At 36.3% G+C, this 18,474-nt stretch overlaps 1 long non-coding RNA gene across 5 annotated transcripts in view; it reads right to left on the reverse strand.

Moving 5' to 3' along the window:
• The window catches only part of LOC145723150 (uncharacterized), a 90,630-nt gene that overhangs the window by 14,824 nt on the left and 57,332 nt on the right, over positions 1 to 18,474 (reverse strand). Inside the window, exon 5 of one of the 5 annotated variants that reach the window (XR_014148017.1) lies at positions 15,218 to 15,484. The exons of 3 other annotated variants lie outside the window; for them this stretch is intronic. This is a non-coding gene — a long non-coding RNA (uncharacterized LOC145723150). Of the gene's footprint in view, positions 1 to 15,217; positions 15,485 to 16,600; positions 16,859 to 18,474 lie in introns of those variants that run through there. One more of the 5 variants, XR_014148015.1, reaches the window with a different exon arrangement.

Genomic DNA, 18,474 nt, shown 5'->3' on the forward strand with positions numbered 1-18,474 from the left:
AGAGTCTCCTGGCCCCATCAAACCAGAAGAGCTGGTAAAAACAACTGGAAGCTGTGCAGCCCAGGGTGCTTGAGTCAAGAGTAGGGCAGACAGAGCCAACAGTTTGCAGAGCAAAGCCAGTGGCCCTGTTTGGCCAGGGAACTTAGGGTGCAGGTTGGCTTGAGTTAAGACAACAAACAAAGAGGCTTTAGAGCTGCTTCCAGTACACTTGGGCAGGGAATCTAATTCATAGCCCTACTCGTCACTGAAGACAGCCTTCAGCCTGTGTGACAAGAGCACACACAAAGCTGCATAGTACATTTAACAGCCCTCCATACAGTGGCCCTGGAACAGAGAGCACAGCCGGTGGCTTCCCTCATCTGCAGAGCAAAACTGGTGGATTCATCTGACCAGGGAATTCCGTGCACCCTCGGACCTGATTCAGCTCCCCAAACAACAAGCCGTATAGGCCTGGGCCCTGGCCTACTGTCCTCCCTGGGTTGGAAAGCTAATTTATAGCCTCAGCTACTATTAAATATAGTACCCAGTCCCAACCATCTAGTAAGCCTGACCAAAGAATTCAAGCAACTGTGGGACATAGCCTATAGCCTCACTTGGGTAAGGAACCAAGCCTATACTCCTATGCAACTGTTCTCAACCAGTGGCACACCCCCCATCTCCATCATCAGAGTTCAAACAGTTGCCTTACCCAAAAATAGACAATAGCAGGTCTCACCTGCCCAAAGACATTACCAGCAGACACACCTAGAGACCCAAACTGAGCTAACTGGTAAAAAACTGCCTCTGCCAAAGCAAACCTATAAAGTCTGGAAAAGGAGCCCCATTACTCAAATGTACAGATACTGACATAAGGAAATAAGAAGCACCAAAAAAAAAAAAAAAAAAAAAAAAAACCAGGTAAATATGACACCACCAAAAGAAACTGACAAAACTCTAATAACTGGCCCTAAAGAAATGGATATCACTAAATTCTACACCTGAAACTAATATTACACTGTATGTTAACTAACTAGAATTTAAATAAAAACTTGAAGAAAAAAAAGTAATGGATTTCTATGAACTGTGAGACAAAGAATTCAGAATAATCCTCTTTGGAAAGTTTAGGGAACTATAAGAAAACACAGACAAGTAAACTAAATTAAGAAAACAATGCATGAACAAAATGAGAAGTTTGAAGGAAATAGCAACCATAAAAAAAGAAAGAAATTCTCAATAACTGAACTGAAGAATTTAAGTAGACACAACAATGCAGAAGAAAGAATCAGTGACCTGCATGATAGGACATTATAAATTATCCAGTCAGAAGAGCAAAAATAAAAAAGAATGAAAAGGAATGAAGAAAATCTATGGGAATCATAGAACACAATAAAAAAAAAAAATTTGCATTATAGAATTCCAGAAGGAGAAGAGAAAGAGAAAGGGACAGAAAGTATATTTAAAGAAATAATGGTGGGTGCCTGGGTGGCTCAGATGGTTAAGCGTCTGCCTTTGGCTCAGGTCATGATCCCAGAGTCCTGGGATCGAGTCCCGCATCAGGCTCCCTGCTCAGCGGGGAGCCTGCCCCTCTCTCTCTCTCTCTCTGTCTCTTATGAATAAATAAATAAAATCTTTAAAAAAAAAAAAGAAAGAATGGTGAAAAAACCTTTCTGAACCTGGTGAAAAAAAACAGACATCCAGATGCATGAGTCCCAAAGGATCCCAAATAGGTTGGACCCAAATAGCACTACACCGAGACACATTATAATTAAATTGTCAGAAGTCAAAGACAAAGAATTTTAAGAGCAGCAAGAGAAAAGAGAGAAGTTATATACAAGGGAACCCCCATGGAATGGGATGACATGTTCAAAATATTGAAAGAAACTATCAATCAAGAATTCTATACCTTGTGAACTTGTCCTTCAGAAGGAAGAGGGATAAAGACTTCTAAACAAACAAAAAGTGAGGGAGTTCATTACAACCAACCTCCCTTACAAGAAATGCTAAAGGGACTTCTTTGAGTGGAAGTAAAAAAATGCTAATTAACAGCATAAAAATACAAAAAGGTAGTATAAATTTCACCGGCAATTGTACATTTATAGTCATAGTTAGATTTTGCAATATGATAATAATGGTGCATAACTCACAACTCTAGTTTAAAATTTTAAAAAAATGAATGTAGCAAAATAACCATAAATACAATAATCTGTTATTAGTTACACAAGATAAAAACATGTAAATTATAACAGCAATAACCTAAATGTGAGGGGGATAAGAAATAAAAATGTAAAGTATACAAATTCTATTGAAGTTAATTCATTTTCAAATTAAAATAGGGTGTTATAAGTTTAAGATATTTTATGTAAGCCTCATGCTAACTACAAGGGGAAATCTTGTAATAATCACGCAAAAGGACATGATAAAGATGTCAAAGCATATGGATACAAGACATCAAAGCACACACAAAAAGGACAGCAGGATAAGAAACTAGGAACAATGGCTCTAGATAATAACCAGAAAACAATTAACAAAATGGCAATAGTAAGTCTTTACCCATCAATAATTATTTTACATGCAAAAGGATTAAAATCTTCCATCAAAAGACACAGAATGGCTGAATGAATAAAATAACAAGATCCAACAATATGCTGCATACAATATACTCACTTTAGCCTTAAAGACACACCTAGACTGAGAGTAAAGATGGAAAAAGACATTTCAAGTAAATAGTAACCAAAACAAAAAAAAAGCAAGGATAGCTATACTTATATCAGACAAAATAGACTTTAAACTAAAAATAGGTAAAAGAGGCAAAGAAGGTCATTATATAATGATTAAGGGGTTAACATATGAACACATCATAACAATTCTAAATACTTACATGCCCAACATCAGAGCACCTAACATATAAAGCAAAAACTAACAGAACTAAAAGGAGAAATAAACACTAATGCAATAATAGTTGGGGACTTTAATAACCCACTCTCAACAGTGTATAGGTCATCCAGACAGAGAATCAATAAGGAAACAGCAGACTGGAACACCACTAATGGATCTAACAGATATATAGAGAACAGTCTATTCAACAACAGCAGAATACACAGTCTTCTCAAGCACACATAGAACATTTTCTAGGATAGACCATATGTTAGGCCACAAAACAAGTCTTAACATACTCAAGAAGACTGAAATGATACTATGCATCTTCTCTAACCACAACGTCATGAAACTAGAAATCAATAACAAGAGGAAAACTGGAAAATTCACAAACACATGAAAATTAAACAGCACTGTCCTGAACAACCAACGGCCCAAAGAAGAAATTAAAGGAGAAATTAAGTTTCCAGAAGTGGAAATACAACATGCGAGAACTTATGGGATGCAGCAAAATCAGTTCTAAGACAGAAGTTCATAGCAATAAACACCAATGATACAAAGGAAGAAAGATCCCAAATAAATAATCTAACTCTATATCTTAAAGAACTAGAAAAAGAAGGACAAACTGAGCAGAAATAATAACAATTAGAGCAGAAATAAATGAAATAGAGAAGAGAAAAACAATGGAAAATATTAACCAAACTTAGAGTTGATTCTTTGAAAAGATAAAATTGACAAACCCTTAGCTAGACTAAGCAAGGAAAAAAGAGAAGACTCAAATCAATAAAATTATAAATAAAAAAGGAGACCTTACAACTGACACCACAGAAATTCTAAGGATAATAAGAGGCTATTATGAAGAGGCTATAGGCAACCTAGAAGAAATGGAAAAAAATTTTAAACATACTACTTACCAAGACTGAATCAGGAAGAAATAGAAAATCTGAATAAAACAGTTAACAGTAAGGATATTGAATCAGTAATAAAAAATGTCCCAACAAAGAAAAGCCCAGGACCAGATGGCTTCACTTGTGACTTTCGCCAAACATTTAAAGAATTAACACCAATCCTTCTCAAACTCTTCCAAAAAACCAGAGGAGGGAAGACTCTCAAAATGATTTCATAAGGCCAGCATTATCCTGATACCAAACCAGAAAAGGAAACTACTAGATAGGAAAACTACAAGCCAATATCCCTAATGAATTTAGATGCAAAAATTCCAAATAAAATACTGCAAACCAAATTTAGCAGCACATTAAAAGGATCATTCACCATGATCAGGTAGGATTTATCCCTAGGATGCAAGGATAGTTCAAATCAATAGTGTACAAATCAATGTAATACATCACATTAATAAAAGGATCATACGATCATCTCAATTTACATAGAAAAAGCAAACAAAATTCAGCTTCCATTCAAAATAAAAACTCGACAAATTACGTATAGAAGGAACATAACTCAACATAATAAAAGCCATATATGGCAAGCCCACAGCTAATATCATACTCAATGGTGAAAAGATGAAAGCTTTTTCTCTAAGATCAAGAATGAGACAAAGGTGCCCACTCTCACCACTTTTATTCAACATAGTATTGGAAGTCCTAGCTAGAGCAATCAGCCAAGAAGAAGAAATAAAATGTAGCAGAATTGGAAAAGTAGTAAAACTCTATTTGTGGACAACATACTTTTGTATAAAGAAAATCCTGAAGACTCAACCAAAAACTGTTAGATCTAATCAATGAATTTAGTAAAGTTTCAGTATACAAAACTGATATAAAACTGATGCAAAAAAAAAATCTGTAGTGTTTCTATATACTACAACAAAATTTCTAGAAAAGAAATGAAGAAATCAATCCCATTTACAATAAAATACTTAGGAATAAATTTAAGGAGGTGAAAAGTCTCTAAACTGAAAACGACAAGACATTGAAAAAAGAAATTGAAGATACAAATAAATGGAAAAGTATTCTGTGTTCACAGACTGGAAGAATTAATATTGTTAAAATGTCAGTACTACCAAAGCCATCTACAGATTCAATGCAATCCCCATCAAAATTCCAATGGCATTTTTCACAGTAGAAAAAACACCCTAAAATTTATATGGAAACACAAAAGACCCCAAATAGCCCAAGAGATCTTGAGAAGGAACAAAGCAGGAGGTATCACACTTCCTAACTTCAAGCTGTACTCTAAAGCTATACTCATCGAAACAGGATAGTAATGGCATAAAAATAGACAAATAGACCACTAGAATAGAATTTAGAGCCCAGAAATAAACTCACGCATATATGGTTAACTAATATTTGACAAGAGAGCCAAGGATACTGAGTGGAGAAAAGACAGTCTCTTTAATAAATGTTGCTAGATAACTGGATATTCAAATGTAAAAGAATGAAACTGAACCCATACATTAGAAGGTGGAGGAGGGACAGTAAAGTATCTTCAAATTTGAGAAGGCACTTTGAGACCAAAAAACAAAGTAAACCACTCCATATTGTTGGCACAGTTTTATTCAGGGTAACTTACTGACTGGCAGACAGATGACCTGGGCACTACGCAGCTGTTCTCCACAAAGTGCAGACCTTAATCTACAGCTTTTATAGAGTGAGGGGCATTATGGTGAGGTCAAAGGGTAGTTATCTAAAGTGATGCCATCTGTGTGGCAGAGGGAAGCTCAAGACAAGCCTTCCTGCATTCCAGTGAGGCCATATATTAACCTCCAAGGGGCCTGGAACACATAGCCCTAAGGGGGTCTTTGTGCAGACATGAACAAGGAGGGCCAAAGATGGAGTCAGCATTGTCAGCACTCCTACACCCTATCTTTCACCACCCACAGAAATTAACTTGAAATAGGTTAAAGACCTAAATGTAATACCTAAAACCATGAAACTCCTAGAAGAAAATCTAAGGAACAAAGCTTCCTGACATGGGTCTTCGTAATGATTTCTTGGATATGACACCTAAAGTATAGGCAGTAAAATCAAAAATAAACAAGTGGGACCAAATCAAACTAAGAAGCTATTGCAAAACAAAAGAACCCATCAACAAAGTAAAAAGACAAACCTACAGAATGGGAAAAAATACTTCCAAACCACGTATCTGATAAACCATGTATCTGTTAATATCTAAAACATATGAAGAACTTCTACAACTCAAGAGCAAAAAAAAACCAAATAATCCAATCAAAAAATGGGCAAAGGACCTGAACAGACATTTCTCCAAAGAAGATATATGAAAGGTCAATGGGTACATGAAAAGATGCTCAACATCACTAGTCATCGGGAAAATGCAAATTAAAACTACAATGAGCTATCACCTCATGCCTGTTAGAATAGCCATCCATCATCAAAAAGACAAGAGCTGACAAATGTTGGCAAGGATGTGGAGAAAAGGGAGCCCTTGTGCACTGTTGGTAGGAATGTAAATTGGTGCAGCCACTATGGAAAACAGTATGGAGGATCCTCAAAAAATTTAAAATAGAATTACCATATGATCCAGCAATTCCACTTCTGAGTATTTACCTGAAGGAAATCAATACTAACTTGAAAAAATATCAGCACCCCCATGTTCATAGTATTATTCACAATAATCAAGACACAGAAACAACCTAAATGTCCATAAATAGATGATTGGATAAAGAAGTTTTGGTATATATATGCAATGAAATAGTATTCAGCCATAAAAAAAAAGGAAATCCTGCTATTTGGGACAACATGGATGGAGGACCTTGAAAGTGTTACACTAAGTAAAATAAGTCAGACAGGGAAAGACAAGATCTCACGTATATGTGAATCTAAAAAAACAGGCAAACTCATAGAAAAAGAGATTAGACTTGTGGTTACCAGAGGCAGGGATTGGGGGAGGGGAAACTGGAGGACAGTGGTCAAAAAGTACAAACTTCCTGTTGTAAGATAAGTAAGTACTAGAGATATAAGGTACACCATGATGACTAGCTAACATTGTTGTATGACATATAGGAAAGTTGTTAAGAGTAAATTCTGAGTTCTCATCACAAGGAGAAATTTTTTTTCCTTTATTCTTTTGTTCTTTCTTTTTTTTTTTTTTTTTTACTGTATTTATGTAAGATGGTTGTTTGCTGAAGCAGTTTGAGTAATCATTTCACAATATATGTAAATCAAACCATTATACTGTCAGGAATACAGTCAATAACATTGTAATAACTTTGTATGGTGACTGATGGTAACTAGATATCATGGTGATCATTTCATCATGTATATAAGTATTGAATTATTATTTGGTACACCTGAAACTAATACATTATATGTCAACCATAGTTCAGTAAAAAAAGAAAAACCATCGTGCTGTATACCTTGAACTTATACAATGATGTTGTCATTTATTTCTCAGGAAAAAAATTTTTTAAAGAATAGGGTGACTTCTCTTAGAGGCTCTTACCATGATATTTGGCAGAATTACTGCAAACTGTTTTTAGTCTGCGTGTCAACTCTATAAAGTAACATCATCTATACTTTTACAAAGAAACTGACACACAGAGCAGGTAGACCACTTACATTCCACAGCTAGCACGTTATAAAGCCAGAATTTTAATTCAGACTCCAGGCTCAGGGCCCTTTGGACATTAGCAGTGTTGTCTCTTATAATAATCTTTGCCTTTTCAGCTTATCCTTAGCAACATGCTTAATTTTTCTGCAAACAGTAAATCTCATTACATTCTTGCAGGATGAAAGAGAGCGAGTAAATTATTTACCAAATTTGGACAATTTAGAGGGGGCTTATGTGACTCAAAGTAATTGATACCTTGTACTCAAAGGGCCATGTGCAACCACAAATCAGCTGCCACTGGGTAATTTTGAAGGATCTGATCAGGAAGGACTAGAGCTCCTAGAAAGAGACATTGGAGAGCCAAACACAGCTTGTTTGGGAATTGAGTATCCTTGCCAAGGCTTCATTCAGAAATAATGTGGGCCTGACCTCCTGGTCATCATCCTAAATGGGCAGGCTCTTCCATCCTATCAGCCTGCCAACCACCCTGGTGTTAGTACCTGAATTTTGCATCTGCTGACAATCCTGGATTAACGTTTCCAAAACTTCTAACGAGTGAGAGAGATGTAGCCAAGACACATCTATTTATCCTTGCTGAATAATTGTTAAATTAAAGTCATCCCTAAATACACTCAAATGGAAACATTTGTTGACACAATCCATCTAACAATTTCCTTCAAGACTAGATTAGCTTTCTCTGGCTGGAATCCTAACACGTATGCAAAGAGACACCTAGTGGTCCAACATGTAAGTACACTATTTAGCTAGAGACCAAAGACTGTAACATTTGACTCCCTAATTTAACATTCTTTTGATTTCAATAGGGCTTTTTTTTTTTAACTACTAGAGTTCTAAACTGAGAAATTTGTTTTGCAAAAGAATATTTTGTGTCTCTTTCTAAAGGAAGTGTTTACTACTCTATTTGTTTTTTAATTAGACGAAGTTGTACACAAATTACAGGGTAGATTGTAATTGGCCAGACACTTCAGTTCACCTTTCCCTGAACACATGTGTGATTATTTTTGTTTCCATCCCTTTCTAGACTTTGTGTGTGAGATTTTCCATTTGTCTTTGGGTTATTTTATTCTTGCTTTTAATTCAGTAAAGCCAAAGACTTTTTTTTTTTCCAGCCAGCTTCCTGTGGTCCGCCCAGCTTCCTGTGGCCCACCCAACCTTGTTACTTCACACACTGCCTTTCTCACTCACACCTCACCTACACAGTTTTATACCCACCTCCTCACAGTCAACTTATATGTGCACCTGCCACGCTTCCACCACCCTAGATAACATCATCTAACCTCAAAGTAAAAGTCTGTCCTCACAAAAAACAAGGAATCATCTATTTTTTCTTTACCCCACAGTATAGAAATTTGGTTATGCCCCGAGTTTAGATTAGAAATTGTTTTTAATTAAATAGATATGTTTAATTACAATTTGCATGACCTCAGAGACTCAGACTCATAGGATTTTTAGATCTGAAAGAAATAGGCTTATTTTGGGGGTAACCAGATGACATTTATAAAGTCTGATTCCTCTGAGATGGCCATGCCATAAAACCCATGTGGATAGTCCCAGGAGGATGAAGCGCCACATGCAGAAGAAGAAGCCAAAGAATGCCCAGGCTCTAGATGTGTAGATGAAAAAGTGATCTTAGAAATAGATTCTCCTCCCAACCACTCCAGCTAAAACTGGGTGGATCAGAGATGAGCTGCCAAGCCTAGCCCTTCCCAAATCCTATCATGGGCAAAACAAGGAGGTCCTTACTCCACCATTTTCAGTAAGTAAAGTGGTCCTTATTTCCTCCGTCACATATTTGATGGTGAAATGTTGAAATCTTTTTCTTTAATATTAGGAATAAACCAAAGATGTTCACCATCATTCAACCACATTGTATTAGAAGAGCTCATTAAAAAATTGTAAGAAATTACCATTTGTTAAAAAGCACTTGCTTGATGTATCTTTAAAAAAAAAAAAAAAAAATTGTAAGAATTACAATGATCAAAAATAAGAAATTAAGACTGTCAGTATTTTCAGATGATATTACATGTGGAAAAGAACCTACACATGAATTATTAAAAATAAGAGTGGTTATAGAAGGGTTGCTAGACACAAGGCCAATATGTAAAAATCAGTATCATTTCTACATACCAGCAACAAATAGTATGAAATAAAATTTTTAAGAAAATACATATACAGCAACATCATTAAATTTCACATACATTAGAATGAATCTAACAAAAGATGTGTAATACTTGTATGAAAAAATCTGTAAATCTACAAAACATTATTGAAAGAAATTAAAGAAGAGCTAAATAAATGGAAAATATATCATGTTCATTAATTAGTTTACAGTACTCGAGAGTGTAAAGATGAATATGGCTAGTGTTTTTAATTTGCTGTTAATTTTACTATCTTATGGTAATAAGGATATTATCCTACCTTTTCTTCTAAAACTTTCATTGTCTGCCTTTCATATTAGATTGACAATCTACTTAAAATTGATTTTTTAAGATTTATTTATTTATTTTTAGAAAGGGGGGAGGGGGAGAGGGAGAGAGAGGATCTCAAGCAGACTGCACTGAGCGCAGATCCTGACACGGGGCTTGAACTCACAACCCTGAGATCATGACCTGAGCCGAAACCGAGTCGGACACTTAACCAACTGAGCTACACAGGTGCCCCTCTACTTACAACTGATTTTTTATCCTAGTTTCAAATAAGAGTAAAGCTTCATTTTTTAAATTAATAACCAACTGTTTGAGTATCATTTACTGAAAATACGTCCACTTCCCCACTGGCTCCAACCATAAAGGAAAAGCTTCATAAGTTGGAACACACTGAAATTAAGAATTTCCACTCACCCAAAGACACCATTAGGGATTGTAAAAGCAAATAAATGAATGAGAAAAGACATGTGCAATACATATAACCTGTACAATCCTACACCAGAATGTGTGAAGGAGTCCTACAAATCAGTAAGAAACAAGCAAAAAAACCCAAGAAAAAAATGGGAAAAGACTTAAGAGCCATTTTACAAAGGAGGCTATCAATTAACCAAATATGTATGAAAAGGTGCTGGACACCTGGGTGGCTCAGATGGTTAAACGACTGCCTTCAGCTCAGGTGATGATCCCAGGGTCCTGGGATCGAGTCCTGCATCAGGCTTCCTGCTCAGCAGGGAGCCTGCTTCTCCCTCTCCCGCTCCCCCTGCTTGTGCTCTCTCTCTCTCTCTGTCAAATAAATAAATGGATAAAATCTTTAAAAAAGAGAGAGAGAGAGAGAAGAAAAGGTGCTTATTGCTCCTTTACAAGGAAATGCAAGGCAAAACTGCCAAAATCATGAAATTTTAAAAGACTGACAATACCATGTATCAGCAACATTGTAAAGCCAATGAAAAAAGTCTCAAACACTGCTGTTGGGAGTGTCAATTGGGGCAACCATTCTGGAAAGCTGTTTAGTAAGATCTCCCAAAATGGATCACACGCAGAGTCTATGATCCATAAATTTTACTGTTAGATGCACATCTGTCAGATATCCATCACCTGTACACTGAATACATGTGTAACAATTTTTCCAGCAGCTTTAATTATAATAGCCAAAAAGTTCAAAACAACCCAAATGTCCATCAATAGGAACGCAGATAAATTGTGGTATAGTCATACAATGGAACACTACTTAGCAATAAAAAGGAAAAAAACTACTTCTACTCACAGTCACATAATACTGAGAGAAAGAAGCCAGACACAAAAGACTATAAACAGGCAGAACTAGATCATAGGGTTTAGTAAAGTACACTTAGGTCATAACACTATAAAGGAATGCAAGAATGAATTACCACAAATGGCAGGAGAGTGGTTACCTTTGGGAAGATGGCAAGATTTATTGGAAGGGGCACAAAAGGAGATTCTAGGGGTTCAACAGTATTCTTTTTTTTAAGGTTTTATTTATTTATTTGAGAGAGAGACAGAGTGAGAGAAAGCACAAGCAGCGGGGAAGGGCAGAGGGAGAGGGAGAGGGACAAGCAGACTCCCCGTTGAGCAGGGAGCTCAACAAAGGGCTCAATCGCAGGACCCTGAGATCATGACCTGAGCTGAAGTCAGAGGCTTGACCAACTGAGTCACCCAGTATTCTATTTCTTGACTCACATGGTCTAGAAGTTATGCTTTGTGATAAATCACTGAGGTATACAAATTTGTCTGTATACTCTTCTGTATTTATATTTTATTTAACACAATGTATATTATATTGCAAAATAAAAGTTATTTTAAAAACCAAGATCTAACAATATGCATCTGAAAGAAGAAAAACAGAAAACAAAACGATATAGAAGGTTAAAAAAAGATGGGAACAGATATCCAGGCAAACATAAAGGAAAAGCAAGCTGTGGTGAAAATTTTAATATCTGAAAATATAAAATTCTTACATATATATATTTACCATGTATCGTTAAACATACATTTAATAGAGAAAGACGGCATAGGCCAATAAAAAAAGCCAGAAAATATAACCTTCATAAGAATATACATATATTGCCTCAAAATACATCAAGCAACCACAATTCATAGAACTGGAAAAAGAAGTAAATAAGTTGGCAATTATATTTGAAGATTATAGCACCCATCTCTCAGAAATCAATGCAGACAATAAGTAAATAGAAAGGCAGATGACACAAATTAATAAATTTCAGATACACAGAACTCTGTACTTGAGAAATACACACATTGCCATCACACGTGGTATATTATCAAAAATTGACAAAGTACTATATTACAACAGAAGTCCTGATAAATTGCACAGAATCAATTTAACACAGATTATGTTCTCTGATTACAATGCTTTAATTGTAGAAATTAATAATGAAAACATAGCTTTAAAATGTCTATATGTCTAAAAACAAAATTTCACACTACTAAAAAAAATTTGAATCAGGAAGGAACTCAAATGGGAAATATTTAGAATTTATCACCATTGAAAATACTACACATCTTTAGGGCACACTACTAAAGCATTTTTTAGAGGGAAATGTATACCTTAAATACATTTATCAGAATACAAGGGGGAATGAAAACAAATAAGCTAAGGACTCAACACATGAAACTGGAAAAATAGCAAACTAGCAAACCAAGGAAGAAGAGGAAAAATAAAGGCGGAAATCAATGAAATAGAAAAATAAGGAGAAGATTAATAAAACACAAAGCTAGTTCTTTGAACAAAAATTAATAAAATAGAACTCCAGCAAGACTGATTAAGGGGGTAAGGGGTATTAGATACAAATAAAAACTTCTGAGTGACAGCTCTTAGCCTGCCAATTTTTCAGCCAGAAATTAACTTCAAAAATTTCATTTGGATGCAGGCAAACAGTTAAGAAGAAATCTAATATAGAGAGATTGCCTGATAACCCATCTTGCAACCTGCTCTCCTGAAAGAAGTAAAATATTCTTTGCCCAAATCTACCTTATTCTTTCATACATTGGTCAGTGGGAGTAAAAATCTAATTGAAATTAGAAATAAATGATGTAGAAAAGCAGAAAAAAAATATCTTCCCTGTAAGTTTTTTCCAGGCAAAATTACCTAACATTTAAAGATTATTGTAACATATAAGGACAATTATATACACTCAAAATTCAAAATCAAACAAATTAGAAAATTACTGTCCTGTTTCAGAGTCTGCTCCTTTCTTCGACCTACTCATCTTATCCCCTTTTAACAGAGACCCCATTTCTCAATGTTCACCAGAAGGATCTTTTTTTGGATATTTATTAATTTTTGTCTAATCAGCTTCTTTTCCTTCCCCTCACCTCCTGTCGCATTGTCAATCATATGGCCCCACATCCCCAGAACAGGAGCAAGCATATGGCTAGGTTTGCCAACCATTCACTCATTTATCAAATATTTATGGGCTAACCATGTAGCAGGCACAGTTTTAGAGCCTTAAGATACAACCTAAATAGATAAAAATCTCCTTGCCCTCGTGGGGTTTATATTTCAGGGGAGTAGACAATTAACAAGATAAATAAGTAAAATAAATGGCATATGAGATGGAGATAAATGAAGAAAAACAAAATAGGGATGAGTATTATAGAGGATTGTCATTTTAATTGCATGGATGGGAACAGTCTCACTAAACAGGTGACATTTGAGTGAAGACCAGGAAGAGGTAAGGAAGCAGTCAGTAGAAATCCAAAGGTGAGTAGTCAGGGCTAGAGAACTGCCAAGGCAGAGGCCTGAACTGGGATTGAGAGTGTGTCTGGCATGTGTAAGGCACAGCAAGAAGGCCAGCATGGCAGAGGTTGAGTGTGCAACGGGGGGAGAGAGTAGGAGATGAGGTCAGAGGGGTTACGGGAGGCCAGCTCATGCAGACTGTGGGTGGCCCTTTGAACTGTCACTGAAGACTTTGGCTTTTCTTGAAGTGAAACAGGCAAGCTTTATAGAGTTTGGTCTGACACACATGTTAACAGCTCCACTCCAGGACTGAGCAGAGACTGAAGGAAGCAAAGACATAAACCCAGAGGCCAGTTAAGAGGCTACTGAAGTAAGCTGGAGAATATATGAGTATGCTTTGGACCACAGTGAGGGTAGAAGAGGTGGTAAGAAGTTAATGGACCAAAGTACTTAGCACCTTGGCCACAATGGCCAATTAAGAGAAGAGTAAATGAACTAAGGCTAGCCAGGAAATTCTCCCTAAAACATTGGGAAAGAGTCTTGTCATTTTTTCTGGGATTTGAGCCATGAGCACAGGGCAAGTCTGGAGTTATAAGTGGCCATCTTGGGGGCGCCTGGGTGGCTCAGTTGGTTAAGTGACTGCCTTCAGCTCAGGTCATGATCCTGGAGTCCTGGGATCGAGTCCTGCATCGGGCTCCCTGCTCAGCAGGGGGTCTGCTTCTCCCCCGTCTGACCCTCTTCCCTCTCGTGCTCTTTGTCTCTCATTCTCTCTCTCAAATAAATAAATAAAATCTTTAAAAAAAAAAAAAAAAAGAAGTGGCCATCTTGGTGAGTCGGTGGGGAGAATAGAGAACAAAACCAAAACAGTGGGGAGAGAGCCCTGGGAGAGAGGGGAAAAAAGAAATCTTCCTATGCCACAAAATGCTAAACTAGATATTTAAGAAGATGAAGAGCTGTATATGACTTGTGGGATTTCAGAATGTCAAAGGCATACAAAGAATCCTAAAAGTTTAGGGACACCTGGGTGGCTCAGTGGGTTAAGCGTCTGCCTTCGGCTCAGGTCATGATCCCAGGGTCCTGGGATCGAGCCCCACGTTGGTCTCCCTGCTCAATGGGGAGCCTGCTTCTCCCTCTCCCTCTGCCTGCAGCTCCCTCTGCTTGTGCTCTCTCTCTCTCTCTCTCTGACAAATAAATAAATAAAAATCTTAAAAAAAAAACCCTAAACATTTACAGATAGGATAAAATGGTATTATCTACAAAGAAACATGAATAAGAATAACATCAGATCTCTTATAGGCAACATGGAATGTTAGAGGGTATGCAATGCTTCAAAGCAATGCTTCAAAGTTCTGAATCAAAACTAAATATGTACATAAAATTCCATATCCAAGCACACAATCAATCATGAGGGCAAAATAAAGACACTGGCAGACACGTTTATTCTCCATGTACCAGATATGAAAATATTGCTTAATAAAACATTTCAATAAATAGAAAAAGAAATTTAGGGAGAAAAACATGAGATAAAAGAAAGTAAAAAAAAAAAAAAACCCCACAAAAAAAACAAAAAAACAAAACATGAGATTAAGATTCAGGAAAAGATGACCATAAAATGGAAAAAAAAAAGTATAAAATAAATTAAGGACAATCTATTAAAACTGATCTAAAGTATGGTTTCTTATTTCCAGTTCAATATCCCTTGCACTGATTTTGCAATCAATCCTTACTGCATTTGGAGTTCTGTTTAATTTCAAGTTATGGTTTTATAGAAAAGAAAAAGAGATAATAAAATATAACTAAAAATACAAATGAAGCCATACGTTGAAGCCAACATAGATACGTTGACATATGAGGGCCATTTTTTCCATAGACATTTTTTCCATGGTTGGTTATATCTATACTTCACTGACTCCTTTTCAATAATTCTTGTTTTATTTATTCCTACCTAAAATTAGCACATAAAAAAGGTGAAATTAATTTAAAAACATGAAAATTACTTACCTATATAGTAAAACATAAGGAATTATGAATGTGACTGATTTAGGAAGGAGAATTGTCTTGTAAAGATGCCTAATCCAAGACTTTCCAGCAAAATTCATCAAAGAGGAAATTATTGGTGCTCATTAAATCTAGTTTTTCTCTCCTCCCTCATGCCCCAGGAAGACCGCCCACCTCAGGTTGTTGGGAGAGGCCATGTGATTAGTTCTGGTCCATGGCTCTGGTGGAGGTGATGTTCCTCACTTGCAGCCTGGAGAAGAGTATGAGTGCCCCACATTCTCTCCTTCCCTGTTCACGGCAAACCCAGAAGCCACCTGTTGCCATGGTAGTGCCCCTAGGAGGTGGAGCTTCCATCAGCTTGCACCTCCGAGAGATTGTGTGCGGAAGAGGGGCCTCCCCTTCTCATGCGAACAGCATTGAACATACAGTGCGAATAAGAAATAAAAATTCCTTGTGTTAAGCCACTGCGGTTTCGGGGTTAATTTGCTACCACAGCATAATTTAGCCTCCCTTGACAGGAGCTCCCTGTGCCTCACAAATCATTTGCAAAAGTCTTTTGCTAAATTTCTTTAAGTTATGTTTAAATTTTTCCTGTGTAAACTGACATATACCCAAGGTCATTAGAGCCTTTTTTGAACACTTTCGTTGGAAATTGGCTTTATTAGGAAAGACATTGATATTTCTATGGAGTACAATAAACTAAGGAAAAATGAAATGTCTGACAACCAGAATACTTTTGCTCCCTGAGAAAGCTTATTCTTCCTCCTCCCTTCGCTCACTGTCCATAAACAATAAATGCAGAAGATTTTCTGAGAAAATGCCTCACTAATTTGTGGAATTAACCTCAAAAGACTTTGAGATTTTCAGCTAATAACCTCTCAGTTTTGGAATTGGATTCTGTCCCTTAGCAAGCTGTATCTATATTGTTGAACCAAAATTTAAGAAAACACAAATATTATTTAACCAGAAAAAATAATACCACAAATGTTAATCTGTTCTCTTGATAATTTGGAAAGCTTGCAGTCTGTTTCAAACCTCAATATAAGTATTTTTTCAGCTAGCCAATTCTCTCTCTGTAACCCAGTTGTCCCCATTCCTGTTCACATTGGTGTATTTTGTGCAAAAAAAAATTATGAACCTTCAGAAGAAAACATATGTGGTCATCTATTCCTTAACTGCCAACACACAGAATTTTAACATAGAGTTTATTTTAAACTAAGCCAAGAAATCCTTGGAGTCCAAGTTGTTTTTCCATTAGAGGTATGAAACTTGGCCCCACATGTTTCTGTTCTGGAAAAAGTCCATTGACGCTCTGAATCACCTGGTAACATAAATTAACATTAGGTAGGTCTTAGAACATAACCCTCATAGGCACAGCAGGAAAAAGGAAATTGGAAAAATATAACCCTGCTTTCAGAATGTATTCACTTAAAACTTCACAATATTCATTGCCCAGTAGGAATATGTCAAAATAATTAGACAAGCATGCTGTACTTAAGAACTCTGTGAAGTGTTGGTGGGAACGTAAAATGGTACAGCTGTTGTGGAAAACAATTTAAAATTTAAAATAGAATTAACATATGACCCATCGATTCCACTTCTGGGTATTTACCCACAAGGATTGAAAGCAGGGTCTCAACGAGGTATTTATACATCTATGTTCACAGCAACATTATTCATGATGGCTAAAATGTGGAAGCAACCCAAGCGTCTATCAACAACAGATAAATGGTTAAGGAAAATGTGGTATACACACACACAATGGAATATTAGTCAGCCCTTTAAAGGAAGGAAGTTCTGACCTCTGCTACAGCATGAATGAGCCTTGAGGGCATTACACTAAGTGAAATAAGCCAATCACAAAAAGAAAAATGCTGTACAATTCCACTTACATGAAGTACTTACTAGTACTTCAAAATTATAAAGACAAAAAGTATAGTGGTGGTTACCAGGGGCAAAGGGGAGGAGAAAATAGAGAGTTATTGTTTAATGGGTGTAAAGTTTTAGCTCTACAAGATGAAAAGAGTTATGGGGATGGATGGTGGTGATGGTTGCACAGTAACATGAATGTATTTAATATTTAATAAAAATGGCTCAAATGGTAAATTTTGTGGTATGGGTATTTTACCACACTTTTAAAAAGTGAAGAAAAATTCTCTGAAGAACTCAAAATAATCATGGGACCAGAAATGTAGGTACCTGTAAGTAAGAACTAAATATGAACTGTCTGCTCTCAAGGTGACTTAGCTAGTACAAACTCAGACCATCTGAGTTCAGAGACTGTCATTTTCACCACTATGCTGTCTCTGATTTTGTTCAGTGCGAGAATTTCTATAATGCTTAGCAAAACTCAGATTATCTAATCTGGTCATTGGCTGAGTATCTTCTTCCATAAGAATTATCAAGTTTTATATTACAAAAGACCACAGAGTTCGTCTTACCTAGTCTTTCCACCAATGCAAGGTTCCCTCATAACATACCTCTTCTCTGACAACAAGCCAGGCTCTTTCTAGATACCTTTGATAACGAGGAGGCCCCTAATCTGAGGATCAGAAGTGTTTTGCTAGAAAAGGTACTTGACAACTTTTAGAGATGGCAAAATCCACCAATGTTTGTCAATACCTTTCGGTAACCAGTTTGCAAACCATCAACAAAAAGTGTAAGTATGAAAAGTATCACTTAAAATTCCTCAATGAAACATCAAATGTTATGGTGAATAAAGTGTTCTTTACCATAGAAGGCAATGTGAGAGTATTATTGACTTGAGTCACACAATCTGTCTCATGAATAAATGCATATCTTAAGTACACCCATGTTGAAACAATTGGACTTTATGTGTTTGAAGACATCTAAACAGCAAATGTATGCACCAAAACTAATTTTTTTTGTCAGTGAGTTGGACAAACAACCAATGGGTTTTAACAACTACAGAAGGAA

This window comes from Leptonychotes weddellii, chromosome 8 (assembly GCF_054177405.1).
Source record: "Leptonychotes weddellii isolate Sample4059 chromosome 8, ASM5417740v2, whole genome shotgun sequence".
NCBI classification, from domain to species: domain Eukaryota; kingdom Metazoa; phylum Chordata; class Mammalia; order Carnivora; family Phocidae; genus Leptonychotes; species Leptonychotes weddellii.